Source organism: Nicotiana tabacum, unplaced genomic scaffold (genome assembly GCF_000715075.1).
Source record: "Nicotiana tabacum cultivar K326 unplaced genomic scaffold, ASM71507v2 Un00081, whole genome shotgun sequence".
NCBI lineage: Eukaryota > Viridiplantae > Streptophyta > Magnoliopsida > Solanales > Solanaceae > Nicotiana > Nicotiana tabacum.
The window spans coordinates 102,076-119,324 of record NW_027438319.1 but is presented as its reverse complement, the minus strand read 5'-3'; positions in this window follow the sequence as shown (position 1 = coordinate 119,324).

Sequence of the window (17,249 nt, the reverse complement as noted above, 5' to 3'; positions counted from 1 at the left end):
GTAAATTGGTCTCCAAACGCCTCGAATCTGGTCATAAATAATTCGTTTCAGTCAATAAAATTCATTGGAAATAATCCCATAAGAAAATAATGATTTTCCATAAAAATATGAATATTAGCTCAAAAATCGCCCGCGGGGCCCACTTTTCGGAACTCGACAAAAGTTACAAAATCCGGAAGCCCATTTAACCACGAGTCTAACCATACCAATTTTACCAAAATCCAACCCCAACTCGACCCTCAAATCTTCAATTTAAACCAAGAGGGTTTTCAAATTTTCCCAACTCAATTCACCAATTAAATGATAAAAACAACCATGGATTCGAGTAATTTAACCAATATTGAGTTAAGAACACTTACCCCACTGTTTCCTCTAAAAATCACCCAAAATCGCCTCAAATCCGAGCTCCAAATCGTCAAAAACTGACATTTGCTCTTTGCCCAGACATTTGCTCTACGCGATCGCGAACATTCCCACGCGATCGCGAAGAACAATTTCCATCGCCCAGATTTTACTCTATGCGATCGTGGATTTTCCCACGCGATCGCAATGCATAACATCACAGATATACGCGATCGCAGACTAGTCCACGTGATTGCGAAGAACAAAACGCGTGACTTCTACTCCACTCCACTTACTCTACGCGAACGCGACCTTCGTCACGCGTTCGTGAGTCACAAAATTCCAGAGCTACGCGATCTCATCACGCTTCACGTGATCGCAAAGCACAAATTGCCACTGCCTAACATTAACCCTACACGATCACGTAGAACAAAAATCCTCACTGACCAACTAAGCCTACGCGATCGCAAATGCATTCACGCGATCGCATAGAAGGAAAACATTATCAGATATCAGAAATTTCCAGCAGCTATTCAAGTCCAAAATTTCGATCCGTTAACCATCCAAAACTCACCCGAGCCCCTCGGGACCTTAACCAAAATATACCAACAAGTGCTAAAACATCATACGGACTTGGTCGAACCCTCAAATCACCTCAAACCATGCTAAAACCATGAATTACACCCCCAATTCAAGCTTAATGAACTTTGAAATTTCTAATTTTTACAAATGACTTCGGAACCTATCAAATCACGTCCGATTGACCTCAAATTTTGCACATAATTCATAAATGACACAATAGAGGTATTCCAATTTTCAGAATCGGATTCCGACCCCGATATCAAAAAGTCACCCCCGGTCAAACTTCTAAAAAATTAAACTTTCGGCATTTCAAGCCTAATTCCTCTACGGACTTACATATAATATTCTGGACACGATCTTAAGCCCAAAATCACCATAAGGAGCTATTGGAATTATCAAAATTCGAATTCGAGATCGTTTACACATAGGTCCACATCCGCTCCACTTTTCTAACTTAATTTGTTTTTTCAATTATGAGACTAAATGTCTCATCTCACTCCGAGTTCCTTCCGGACCTAAACCAACTAACCCGATATAACATAATATAGCTGGATAACACAAAAAGAAGTATGAATGGCAAAAATGGGGCTATAACTCTCGAAACGACCGGCCAAGTCGTTGCATCTTCCCCCTCTTAAACATCCGTTCGTCCTCGAACGGGTCTAGAAACATACCTGGAGTCTCAAATAGGCGTGGATATCTGCTCCGCATCTCTTGCTCGGTCTCCCAGGTGGCCTCCTTCACAGGCTGACCTCTCCATTGCACCTTCACTGAAGCTATATCCTTTGACCTCAACCTTCGAACTTGTCGATCCAAAATAGTCACCGGCTCCACATCATAAGTCATATCACCCTCCAATGGAACCGTGCTGAAATCCAAAACATGGAACGGATCTCCAATATACTTCCAGAGCATGGAAACAAGAAACACTGGATGCACACTCGATAAGCTGGGTGGCAAGGCAAACTTATAAGACACCTATAATATCCTCTGAAGCACCTCAAAAGGCCCAATAAACTGGGGGCTCAACTTGCCCCTCTTCCCAAACCTCATAACACCCTTCATAGGTGATACCTTCAGCAAAACCTTCTCCCCAACCATAAAAGACACATCACAGACCTTTCTATCCGCGTAGCTCTTCTGCCTAGACTACGCCGTGCGAAGCCGCTCCTGAATCAATTTCACCTTATCTAATGCGTCTTGGACCAAGTCTGTACCTAAGAGCCTAGCCTCACCTGGCTCAAACCATCCAACCGAAGATCTACACCTCCTCAAATAAAAAGCCTCGTACGAAGCCATCTGAATACTCAACTGATAACTGTTCTTATATGCAAACTCTGCGAGTGGCAGAAACTGGTCCCATGAACCCCCAAAGTCAATGACACAAGCATGCAACATGTCCTCCAATATCTGAATAGTGCGCTCGGACTGCCCGTCCATCTGAGGGTGAAAAGCTGTGCTTACCTCAACCTGAGTACCCAACTCTCGCTGCACGGCCCTCCAAAACTGTGATGTGAACGGAGTACCCCTATCTGAAATGATGGAAACTGGGATACCATGCAGGCGAACAATCTCTTGATGTAAATCTTAGCCAACCGCTCTGAAGAGTAAGTAGTACCAACTGGACTGAATTGCACGGACTTGGTCAGCCAATCTACAATAACCCAAATAGCATCGAACTTCCTAAAAGTCTGTGGGAGCCCAACTACAAAGTCCATGGTGATCCACTCCCACTTCCACTCTTAGATCTCTAATATCAGAAGAATGCCACCCGGCCTTTGATGCTCATACTTAACCTGCTGACAGTTGAGGCACTGAGCCACAAACCCAACTATATCCTTCTTCATCCGCATCCACCAATAGTTCTGCCTCAAATCCTAGTACATCTTCGCGGCACCCGGATGGATAGAATACCGCGAGCTGTGGGCCTACTGAAGAATCAACTCTCGAAACCCATCTACATTAGGAACACATATCCGGCCCTGCATTTGCAGCACGCCATCATCACCAATAGTCACATCCCTAGCATCACCTCTCCGAACCCTATCCTGAAGAATGAGCAAGTGGGGGTCATCATATTGACGCTCCCTGATACGGTCATAAAGAAAAGACCTGGAGACCACACAAGCCAATAATCGACTAGGCTCCGAAATATCCAATCTGACAAGATGGCCTGCTAATGCCTGAACATCCCATGCCAAAGGTCTCTATGTGGCTGGAAGATATGCTAAACTCCCCAAACTCTCTATCCGGCGACTCAAAGCATCGGCCACCATATTGGCCTTCCCCAGATGGTACAATATAGGGATTTCATAGTCCTTAAGAAGCTCCAACCATCTCTACTGATGCAAATTAAGATCTTTCTGCTTTAACAGGTACTACAGACTCTGGTGATCAATATAGATCTCACAATGAACCCCATACAAATAATGATGCCAAATCTTCAAGGCGTGAACAATGGCAGCTAACTCAAGATCATGGACATGAAATTTCTTCTCATGGGTCTTCAACTGGCGTGAGGCATAGGCAATCACCATACCCTCCTGCATCAAAACACAACCAATGCCTATCCTCGAGGCATCACAATACACGGTGTAAGAACCTGAAGCAGATGGCAGAACTAACACTAGAGCTGTGGTCAAAGCAGTCTTGAGCTTCTGAAAGCTCTCCTCACACTCATCTTACCACCTGAATGGAGCACCCTTTTGGGTCAATTTAGTCAAGGGCAATGCAATAGATGAAAATCCCTCCACAAAGTGACGGTAGTAACACGCCAAACCAAGAAAGCTCCTAATCTCCGTGGCCGAGGACGGTCTGGGCCAACTCTGCACTGCCTCTATCTTCTTCAGATCCACATGAATACCCTTAATGGACACCACGTGCCCCAAGAATGCTACTGAACTAAGCCAAAACTCACATTTGGAGAACTTTGTCTAAGGTTCTCCTCCCTCAATCTCTGTAATACAATCTTTAAATGCTGAGCGTGTTCCTCCTGGATACAAGAGTACACCAGGATGTCATCAATGAATACAACAATGAATGAGTCCAAATAGGGCTGAAATACATTGTTCATCAAATGCATGAATGCTGCTGGGGCATTGGTCAGCCCAAAAGACATCACCAAGAACTCATAATGGCCATATCGGGTCCTGAAAGCTGTCTTAAGAATATCTGAATCCCGAATCTTCAGCTGGTGATAACCGGACCTCAAATTAATCTTGGAGAACACCCTCGCTCCCTGAAGCTGGTCGAATAAATCATCAATACGAGGTAAAGGATGCTTGTTCTAGACTGTGACTTTATTCAACTGCCAGTAATCAATACACATTCTCATGGAACCATCCTTCTTTTTCACAAATAGAACCAGTGCACCCCAAGGTGATACACTAGGCCAAATAAATGCCTTATCAAGGAGTTCTTGAAGCTGTTCTTTCAATTCCTTCAACTCCGCCGGTGCCATACGATACGGTGGAATAGAAATAGGCTGAGTGCCCGACAACAAATCAATACCAAAGTCAATATCCCTATCAGGCGGCATGCCCGGCAGATCTGCAGGAAACACATTCGGAAAATCATGTACCACCGGAACAGAATCAATGACAGGAGTTTCTGCACTAACATCCCTTTAAAAAGCCAAATAAGATAGGCAACCCTTCTCAACCATGCGCTGAGCCTTCAAATATGAAATCACCCTACTTGATACATAATCTACAGAACCGCTCCACTCAACCCTCGAAATTCCCAGCATAGTCAACATCACCGTCTTAACGTGACAATATAGAACAGCATGACATTGAGATAACCAATCCATACCTAATATCACAATAAAGTCGACCATACTAAGTAGCAAAAGGTCTACTTGGGTCTCCACACCCCCAATAGTCACCACACATGACCGATATACGCGGTCCACAATAATAGTATCGCCCATAGGAGTAGATACATGAACAAAAGAAACTAGAGACATATGGGGCATATCCAGAAAATGGGCGAAATACGAGGAAACATAAGAATACGTGGAACCAGGGTCAAATAATACTAAGGCATCTCTGTGACAAACTGAGACAATACCTGTAATCACATCATCTGAAGCAATAGCATCTAGTCTAGAAGGGGGGGGGCATAGAAACGGGCCTGGCCACCCCCCGATCTGCCTCCACTTCTAGGGCGACCCCTAGCTGACTGACCTCCACCCTGAGCTGATTGGGCGGGTGGTGAGGTAACTGGTGCTGTAGTCGGAGGCTAACTCATCTGCTGAGATAGACCTCCATGATGACGAGGACACTGCCTCCACATATGTTAAAGCTCCCCACACTCAAAATAACTCCTCGGTGCTGGTGGCGGGCCCCTAGCACCGGGATAACTGATTGAAGAACCTATCATGGAAGAACCCTAAACAGGTGGAGCATGGGATGAATTCTGAACTGGAAGGGCACCAAGTGATGAGTGGCCCTGATGAGAACTATGAGAACCATGGCCAGATGATGCACCATGGTGAAATGGCCGAGCTGACTAAGCCAGTCTGAAATGACGACCTCTACTGTGCTAGAACTGACCCCCAAAAGGAGCAACGGTGAATCCACCCTGACCACGAGGCATCTTGGCCTCCCTCTCAACCCTCTCCTGACCGCTAACCATCTCAATCTGCCGAGCAATGTCGACAACCTCATCAAAGGTAGCACCCAAAACCCGCTCCCTGGTCATGAGCAACTGTAGCTGATAAGTGATGCCATTAATAAGCCTCATGATCCTCTCTCTATCCGAGGGAACCAACTAGATAGCATGACGGGACAATTCAGAGAATCATATTTCATACTGTGTCACAGACATATCACCCTAGCGAAGTCGCTCAAACTATCTGTGCAGCTCCTCTCTACGGGATCGAGGCACGAACTTCTCCAATAAGACCACGGAGAACTGTTGCCAAGTAAGGGGTGCTGCGCCAACAGGCCTACGCCTCTCTAAGTCTCCCACCATCTGAGTACAGCCCCAGAGAATTGAAAGGTAGTGAATGAGACCCTACAAGTCTCCAAAATACTAGCAGTATGGAGTATCCTCTGACACCTGTCCAAAAAGTCCTGAGCATCCTCTCTTTCTGTGCCATTAAAAGGTGGTGGCTGGAGTCTCCCAAACCTCTCCAACCTACGTTGATCATCCTCAGGCATAGCAAGAACAACATTATCCTGAGCAACTATAACCGGCTGGGCCGGTGGTGCCTCCGGTGTCTTAAGTCCCTGAACAACCTGCTCGGGTGTGCGAGCGACGGGAGTCTGAGTGCCTTCTCTGGTCTGAGAAGTGGCTGCGGCCGCCGAAATAGAGACCGCCTGGTCAAGGCCAGTACACGCTGTCAGAATCTGAGCTAGGGCCTCCTGAAGGCCTAGAATCATAATAGGCACAGGTGGTGCCTGAGCTGGTGCATCAACAACTAGAACCTGGTCCTGATCTAGGACAACCAGTGGATTTGCAGGTAATTTCCCAGCTGCTGTACGGGCTGCACCTCTGCCCCTACCACGGGCTCTACCGTGGCCTCGGCCTCTCACGGCTCTAGCTAGTGGTACTGGTGGCTGGCCCTCCTGACCGGTTGCACGAGTCCTCACCATCAGTGAGAGAATGAAACAACAGATGTTTAGTTACTAGAATCAACAGATTCGCACGACAAAAACTCAAGAATGTGGAGCTTCCTAAAAGGTCTGTAGCCTCTCGAAGATAAGTACAGACGTCTCCGTATCAATCCGCAAGACTCTACTAAACCCGCTCATTACTCGTGAGACCTATGTAACCTAGGATCTAATACCAATCTGTCACGACCCAAATAAACCCCTATCGTGATGGCACCTATCGTGGAACTAGGCAAGCCGGCTCATTTCTAAAACCAACCAATGTTTTCATTTCAAAGATAATTTCAATGTTATTTAACATAAAAACCTTCGTAAAGGAGTTCAAATAAAAATAAAAGTGCGGAAGGAAAAGCCCGACATCGGGGTGTCACTAGTCAGGAGCATCTACTACAAACTGTCTAACAATATCAAGGCTAACTCAGCCTGGAAAATGACTAAATACAACTAGAGGAAGTTAAGAGGGAGAAGAGCATGGGCTGCGATCGCCAAACAGCTACCTTGCTATCTCCAAGAAAATCCGCAACCAAAACAATTAATAACCGCTACCGTGTCCAGCTACACCTGAATCTGCACACAAGGTGCAAGGAGTAATGTGAGTACGCCAACTCAGTAAGTAACAACAATAAATAAATACTGAGTAGTAGTGACGAGCAATAAAGCATATAACATTCATATCGGGAAATCTCAGTAAAATATCACATGCTTTTAAAATCAGGATTTGAATCAAAACATCTTATTTAACCCAGTTCCAGTTAAAATCAATTAGATATATTTTTCAACAGTTTTTAGACAGAGGAAAAATGCAAAGGTGAGCAAAAAAGATGAAATCATAAACAGCCCCTCGGGCAAAACATCACTCATATACAGCCCCTCAAGCAAACCTCCCAGTCACTCGTGCCACTCAGGCATGCCTCACAATCACTCTTGCTACTCGGGCATACCTCACAATCACTCATGCCCCCTAGTCACTCAACACTCGGCACTCGCACTTAGTAGGTACCTACGCTCACTAGAGGTGTGTACAGACTCCGGAGGGGCTCCTTCAGCCCAAGCACTATAATCTGCACGGACAACTCACGTGATGCACGGACAACTCATGTGCTATAATAATAAAGTATGCTGCAGGCGGGCAGCCCCGATCCACGCTCATCCTCACAAATCAGGCCCTCGGACTCACTCAGTCATAAACCTCTCAAGCCACTCGGGCATTTCAGTAAAATAGGGTATTCGGCCCAAAACATTTATATGCATCCAAGTAGAGTCATAAAACTGAGTTATGCGGTAAATAAGTATAAACATGACTGGGTATAGATTTTCAATCGAACACAATAAGAGGATAGTAAGAAACAGCCCCCTAAGGGTCCAAACAGCACTGGCGCAAGGCCCAAACATGGCATTCAGCCCAATTTACAAAAACTCTTTCTAAAACATATAAGTATCATATAGTTTCAACAAAACATGAAAGTTTACAGTTGATACGGGACGGACCAAGTCACCAATCCCCAACGGTGCACGCCCACACGCCCGTCACCTAGCATGTGCGTCACCTCAAAATAGTAAAATGATACGAAATCTGGGGTTCCATACCCTTAGGACTAGATTTACAATCGTTACTTACCTCAAGTCGTGAAATTCTTGTTCTGCAATGTCCCTTCCTTGTAAATTGGTCTCCAAACGCCTCGAATCTGGTCATAAATAATTCGTTTCAGTCACTAAAATTCATTGGAATTAATCCCATAAAACAATAATGATTTTACATAAAAATTCAAAATTAGCTCAAAATTTGCCCGTAAGGCCCACATCTCGGAACTCGACAAAAGTTACAAAATCCGAAAGCCCATTCAACCACGAGTCTAATCATACAAATTTTACCAAAATATGATCCCAACTTGACCCTCAAATCTTCAATTTAAACCAAGAGGGTTTTCAAATTTTCCGAACTCAATTCACCAATTAAATGAGAAAAACAACCATGGATTCGGTTAATTTAACCAATATTGAGTTAAGAACACTTACCCCGTTGTTTCCTCTAAAAATCACCCAAAATCGCCTCAAATCCGAGCTCCATCGCCCAAATTTTACTCTACGCGATCGCGGATTTTCCCACGCGATCGCGATGCACAACATCACAGACATACGCGATCGCGGACTAGTCCACACGATCGCGAAGAACAAAACGCATGACTTCTACTCCGCTCCACTTACTCTACGCGAACGCGACCTTCATCACGCGTTCGGGAGTCACAAAATTCAAGAACTACGAGATAGCATCACGCGATCGCGAAGCACAAATTGCCACTACCTCACATTAACCCTACGCGATCGCAGATATCCCCACGCGATCGCGTAGAACAAAAATCCTCACTGACCTACTAAGCCTACGCGATCGCAAATGCATTCATGCTATCGCGTAGAAGGAAAACATTATCAGATATCAGAAAATTCCAACAACTATTCAAGTCCAAAAGTTTGATCCGTTAACCATCCAAAACTCACCCGAGCCCCTTGAGACCTCAACCAAATATACCAACAAGTCCTAAAACATCGGACTTGGTCGAACCCTCAAATCACCTCAAACTACGCTAAAACCATGAACTACACCCCAATTCAAGCCTAATGAACTTTGAAATTTCTAATTTCTACAAACGACTTCGGAACCTATCAAATCACGTTCGATTGACCTCAAATTTTGCACACAAGTCATAAATGACATAACAGAGGTACTCCAATTTTTAAAATCGGATTCCGACCCCGATATCAAAAAGTCAACCCCCCGGTCAAACTTCTCAAAAATTAAACTTTCGGCATTTCAAGCCTAATTCCTCTACGGACTTCCAAATAATATTTTGGACACGCTCCTAAGCCCAAAATCACCATACGGAGCTATTGGAATTATCAGAATTCAAATCCGAGATTGTTTACACATAGGTCCATATCCGGTCCACTTTTCTAACTCAATTTTGTTTTTCAATTATGAGACTAAGTATCTCATCTCTCTCCGAGTTCCTTCCGGACCCGAACCAACTAACCCGATATAAGATAATATAGCTAAATAACACAAAAATAAGTAGAAATGGGAAAAATGGGGCTATAACTCTTGAAACGACCGGCTGGGTCGTTACATATGTGCTTTGTGACCTGAACATCGTCAACTAGAACGACTCTAGAAGGATCTCTGATACACTTACAAAGAATAAACACATGAAAGACTGGATGTACATACTACAAGTTTGAAGGCAAGTATAGGTCATATGCTACGTGGCCTACTCTGCGTATGATCTTATAAGGTCCAATGTACCAAGGGTTAAGCTTTCCTTTTTTACCAAATATCATAACACATTTCATCGGTGACACCTTTAGGAATACCCGGTCACCTACCTAAAACTCCAAGTCTCATCGTCGATTATCTACATAGGACTTCTAACGACTCTGAGCTGCTAATAGCCTTTCCTGTATAAGCTTAATCTTCTCAACTGCTTGTTGTACCAACTCTGGTCATACTAACTTAGTTTCCCCAATATCGAATCATCTGATAGGTGACCTATACTTTTGTTCGTTAAGAGCTTCGTATGGAGCCATCTGAATGGTGGAATGATAGTTATTATTATATCAAAATTCAATAAGCAGAAAATGATCATCCCAGCTACCTATGAAGTCTATCACGCAAGCCCGTAGCATATCCTTAAGTGTCTGAATAGTACACTCTTCCTGACCGTTTGTATGGGGACGAAATATTGTACTTTGACTTACTTGAGTCCCAAATCCTTTTTGGAAGGACCTCCAGAAATTAGCTGTAAATTGAGCACCTCTATCTAAGATAATAGATATAGGGACACCATGAAGTCATACTATCCCTTAATGTAAACCCTTGCATAATCCTCTGCTGAATACATAATCCTGACAGACATAAAATGGGTTGATTTTGTAAGTCTATAAACAATCACCCATATAGAATCGAACTTACGCTGGGTACGAGGTATGCCTATGATGAAATCCATATTAATTACGTCCTATTTCCAAGTCAGAATCTCTATAGCCTACAATAATCCACCGGTTTATGATGCTCCATCTTAAATTGCTAACAATTAGGGCATTGAGCAACAGAATCTGCCATATCCTTCTTCATTTTGTCCCACCAGTATATTTCCTCAATATCACGATACATATTCGTCACTACTGGATGAACAGAATAATGAGAATATTGAGTTTCTCCTACAACCTGCTGGCGCAGTCCTGCCACATTATGAACATATAATTGACCTCAATATATGAGGAATCCATCTCCTGTAATCTCAAATGGTGTCTTCTCCTTTTGAGGGGCTGTATCCTTGTAATGAGCTAGCACAGGATCCTCATACTAGCGTTCCTTCACTTCAGTTACAAAAGAGGATGTTGTTGTGTCCTGAATAGTAACTCCGGTACCACCTGAATCTAGTAATCGAACTCCAAGATTAGCTAGCTGATGAATCTCACGGGCTATCTCACTCTTCTCTGGCTGTAAATATGATAGACTACCCATAGATCTATGACTGAGGGTGTCAGCTACTACCTTCGCCTTCCTTGGATTGTATAAAATATCAATATCATAGTCTTTCAGTAGCTTTAACCATCGCCTCTGATGTAAATTCAATTCCTTTTGCTTGAAGACATGCTGCAGGCTCTTATGATCTGTATAGATATCAACATGAATGCTATATAAATAGTGCCTCCACATCTTTAGTGCATGAATCACCACGGCTACTCTAAATCATGGGTCGGGTAATTCTTCTCGTGCTTTCTTAGTTGCCTTGAAGAATAAGCTACAACCTTACTATGCTGCATTAGTACACAACCCAATCCAACGCCTAAAACATTACAATAGATAACATAACCATTGGTTCCCTATGGGAGTGTCAAAACCGATTTTGAAGTCAATCTGTCCTTCAATGCCAGGAAACTATGCGTACAAGTATCAGTCCACATAAACTTAGTTGCCTTCTGAGTCAACTTTGTCAAAGGTGCTGAAAGAGAAGAAAATCCCTCTACAAATCTCCTCTAATAACCTGCCAAACCCAAGAATCTACGAACCAACGTCGGTGTCGTGGGTCTAGGCCAAGTCTTCACTCCCTCTATCTTCCGTGTATCAACCCGGATACCCTCACTTGAAATAATATGTCCAAGGAAAGCTATAGAATTAAACCAAAATTCACATTTAGAGAATTTTGTGTACAACTTCCTTTCTTGTAGAAATCTGAGCACATTACGCAAATGATCTGCATGCTCAGCCTCTGAATGGGAATAAACCAAAATATCATCTATAAATAAAATCACGAATAGGTATAGAAAGGGTCTGAACACACAGTTCATCAAATCCATGAAAATTGCTGGGGCATTGGTCAAACAGAATGACATAACACAAATATCAAAGTTCTCGTATCTGGTCCTGAATGATGTCTTCGGAATATCTTTCTCTTTAACCCTTACCTAATGGTACCCCGACCTCAAGTCTATCTTCGAGAAACACCTGACACCCTACAACTGATCAAATAAATCATCAATCCTCGAGAGCGAGTACTTATTCTTGATTGTCGGCTTATTAAATTACCTTTAATCAATACATATCTGCAAGGATCCATCTTTCTTTCTCACAAATAACACAGGTGCTCCCTACGGTGTTGCACTGGTCTGATAAAGCCTTTTTCGAGCAAATCCCTCAGTTGTTTTTTCAACTCTCTAAGCTCTGCAGGTTCTATTCTATAAGGAAGAATAGAGATCATCTGAGTATCTGGTAATATGTCAATAGCAAACTCAATCTCCCGCTCTGGTGGAAGGCTTGGAAGCTCATTGGGAAACTCATTAACCACTGGGATAGACTGAAGGGTAGGTGACTCTGCTTTCACATCATGTACCTGAACTAAGTGATAAATATATCCCTTTCTGATCATCTTCCTTGCCTTGAGATAGGAAATAAACCTACCTCCCAACGATGCAGTATTACTTTTCCACTCTAGAACTGGCTCCCCTAGAAACTGGAACCGAACTATCTTTGATCTACAATCAACGTTAGCATAACAAGAAGCCAACCAATCCATACCTATTATAACATCAAATTCTACCATATCTAGCTCAATCAGATCTGCTACTGTAGAATGACTAAGAACTACTACTATACAATATCTATATACCCGTCTAGCTATCACTGGATCCCCAACAGGTGTAGACACATTAAAAGGTTCAATCAACTCAGGTTCTATCACAAACTTACTAGCAACCAATGGAGTGACATACGATAAGGTGGAACCTGGATCAATCAATACATATACATCATATGAGGAGACTGATAATATCCCTGTAACAACATCAGGTGATGACTCCTGATCATGTCGACCCACTAATGCATAAATGTGGTTCTGAGGATCGCTCGAGATAGATGCTCCATTTATAACTTTACTATGACCAGCTGGTGCTTGTGAACCTTGCCCGGGGGGCGTACTGATGTTGAAGAACCAGTTAAAGATCCCGCTGGCTAAACTATACATACACTACCTCTCGTTGGATAATCTCTCATAACATGGCCTGGATAATCACAAGTATAACAAACACCCAACCCCACAAGGCACTGCCTTACATGCTGCTTAACATACTGAGCACATCCTGGCAAGGGCGGCCACATCTGACTTGACTCACCCCTATACTGATAACTAGAGGCTCTGGAACTCTAATTGGGCCCTGGATATGTGGAGCGATCAAACCTCCTACCAGCAAACTGAGGGGGTGCACTACCTAATGGTTGGGTCAGATACCTTGGTTTTTCCTATATTTGACCTCCTCAAAACTCACAAGAAGGACCTAAAGATCTTGCTGTCTTACTCTGGCCCCTATCATGCTCACGATCGGCCCTCTGCTTCTGGTTATGCTCCTTTACACCCTGAGCATATGCCTGAATACATGAAATATCAATTTCTGACTAAAGTGAGACCGACATACAGTTATTAAGCAGGTGCGGCTCCAACCCTATCACGAACCGGTGAACCCGATCCTCCATCTTAGTTGCAATAGTGGGAGCATACCTATCCAAAGAATAAAACTCAAGGTTGTACTCCCGAACACTCATATTACCCTGCAGAAGGGTCAAGAACCTATCAACTCCGGACTATCTAAGTTCTAGTGGAAAATAATGATGAATAAAAGCCTCTGTAAACTCCCACCATAGTGCTAGAAGGGCATCCACACCTTTGGACAACTCCCAAGACTCATACCTATTAACTACAACATCCCAAAGTCTATAGAAAGCAAACTCAACTGACTCAGTCGTAGTGACCTTCATTACCCTTAGAGTTCTCTACATCATATTGATAAATACCTTAGGGTCCTCGTTTGGATCTACTCTGATAAATACCAGAGGGTCCAAATTAATGAAATCACGAACACTCTCACTGATGTCCCTATTTGCATGACCATTACCAACCTCCTGGCACTGATCCTGTGCAGTCACTAATCAAGTCAATTGATGAATAACATCTCTCATCTCCTAACCAGATGCATATGGTTGAGGAGCTAGGGGTACTGGAGCGGGCACTGGAGCTGGTGCCCCTCGGATATCCTCTGGAGGGGGCAGGGTATGTGAAGTCTGAGATGGAGTCTCATACTAAGACTCTCCCCAAGCCCTGGTAACTCGTGGCGCTTGACTTGTAGTCTCATCAACCATAGACTTGCCATTCTGGGCGGCTATAGCCTTCTTGGGCCTCGCCGAAAACATAACATATCATTTGGAAAATGAATCCTTATATCGCATGATCTAAGATAAGAAGGGAGGATAACATCCTATATGCTCTATAGCCTCCTGTTTATAAATGTGGTGCACAACAACTCATAAACAAGACTCTACTAGACACAGTCTGTAGACAACCCTAGGATTGAACTACTCTGATACCACTTTTGTTACGAACCAAAGCGATGGGCCATGACGAGTGCCCGAGTCCTACCCGCCGAACAACCCTAAGCATACGTCTAAGATATAAACCTGAAATAATTGTAGGTCATGCATAACGTCTGGCAATAAACTACTAAATCATGTGAATATATATATATATACATACATATATATATATATATATATATATATATATATATATATATACGGAATACGGTAGGGCAAGCCGACAAGGCCACATACTATCCAACTATACATGACTAACTACAGACATCTAATAGAGTGTAAAACTGTATAAAGGACAGGACTAGACCCCGTCATACCCATATATGTATACAAACGTATCATACCAAAACCCAATAGCAACTCCGAATAAAATGGAGCACACCGCCTCTCGTTGAGCAAGGATCCTAAGAAGGGGGACCGTCAGCATGTGTACCTGCACTTGCGGGCATGAAACGCAGGCCCCCAAGCAATATGGGCATCAGTACGAATAATGTACCCAAAATATAAGGCATGAAAATCGGTACATAAAAGACATAAAAGAAACATGGAGTAAAGGACTTCACCCGTAAGTCTAAATAGCTATGTGAATCCTGAAACATTTATAATGTCATGCATGTGCATATTAATGCCATATCATGCATAGGTATATGCGTACATAATATCATCAAGCCTTGTTGGGCATCCAAACATATCATCTCAGCCTCAATGAGGGAAATCATCAACGTATACCAACTTATCAGGTGGTGGTGCTTATATAATGCCATAACCTTTCCCTATACCCCATATACATATAATATACGCGTATATAATGCCATCTGGTCTTGGTTCAATTTACATGTATAAATGAATGCAATGCATAATGAAGTAAGTCAATAAGATCTCTCGAAATGTCATAAGATCAATATGCCTTCAGATAAACTTTATCAACTTACGTATTTTTATGAGAACCATGAATAGACGATATAATAATAAGACACATGGGAAATCAAGTACATAGGCACCACTAGTACATCTATGAATAGAGACATTTATGAAAGTTGTGTGTTTGCTCGTTTCGTTTATATCATATGGATCATGCCAAAAAGAAATAAAGGATAGCCTTAACATACCTTATAGAAATCTGTCCAATAACAATGCTAAATGCAACTCACTGCACCTTAATCTACAATAACAACAGTGAAGCTATTGTCATGCTACGAATGACACTGTCATTTATATAATGAAAGTTCTTAATTTGTAACAAAACGGGCAGCATTTCCCCAAATTTTACTTCTCCCTAAATCCTACTATAGGTTAGAAAACAAACAATAAAATCAGCAAGGCAAGAAGAATCTAACTATAATTGAGGACCTTTAATACAGCAAAAATCCCAAATATACATAACACACCCAATCAACAAGTTATCAGTTAGCATGAAATTGCAACGACGAGCAACCAGCCCACTACCCTACCACATGTGGTGTTTCTCCATGACCGTTATACTTACAAACTCCACAAATCAGTAGCACAAGAGGCTAGCATGAGTGGACTACAAAACAGTTCACTAAAAGTGGAATAAATCGAACTCATGTCTTCCGTTCACCGTCCCGTGAGTTCTAACTATTAGCAAACGAATTAATAAACCTTCCTTGATATTTAAAAGCTTCAATAAATAAATTAGGAGTTTTAATAACTATGAAGTACCTTCCAAAACTCAAACTACAAAGAAAAAGAGAGGCGGTATAATGATACTTACGTCGTAGGGATCGTTCTAATGTTATCGCTTCTTGATTTCGTACCCAGGATTTTAATCTTCTTTGAAACTCCTGTAGAGAGCTTAAGAATAGGTTTAAGGGAGGTTTTATGCTAGTTTTCTATGAAAAATGAAGAGAAAAATGACATAGGACCTATATATATCAACTTTTGAAATGTCAAAGAGGTGCTAGCTTGGTACCCTAGCATTGGTCCTTCTTCAGACCCTCATATCGTTTTATTCGGACATGGTATGAATGAACGGTTAAGAGCATTGGAAACAATATTCAAACACCTTTAATTTAGTATATAATATGGCCCAAAACTACCTCATATAAAACACGAAATATATTTCTCAAAAAGCTTCATTACAAGGCAAATCCTTAGTCGTTTTTTTCGCAACTTAAATCCGATTTTTTCCAAACATTATATTTTATATCCAAACATCATATATAGTCATATTATGACTTTAAACCTATTTTAATCATGATTAAAAAGTCTCATATTCATTATACTTCCCTTTGGGACGCACATGGTGTAACATATAGGTATCACTGTCATACCTGAAAATCATATCTAGTTTTCCGTGACTGCAAATGAACTGAGCATAATACTTTTTGAGTTATTACTAGTATTGCTTTCATTATGTTGCTATGAGTTGTGTTTTGCTATTGGTGTCGGACTCTGATAGTATTGTCGAGCTTATCACTGCTTTCCACCTAAGGTTAGGTTTGTTACCTATTGAGTACATGGGGCCGGCCGTACTCATACTACACTTCTATACCCTGCATGTAGATTTTGGAGCTGATGTTGCTGTGTATGGTGGGAGATGGCATTGAAAATGTACCTCCTTTCCGGTTATAGCTGCCTCTTATTCTAGGTAGCTTTAGATTTATAAATCTGTTTATGTATATTTCAAATAGTTGATGTATTTATTTCGTACTAGATTTGTAAACTCTAAGTCTTAAAATCTCATGATTTGTATTACCAATCCTTGGGTTGTTGTATAAAAGTTCAGTTATTTCATCATTTTTCTTCTTAGTAAATATTATTTGAAT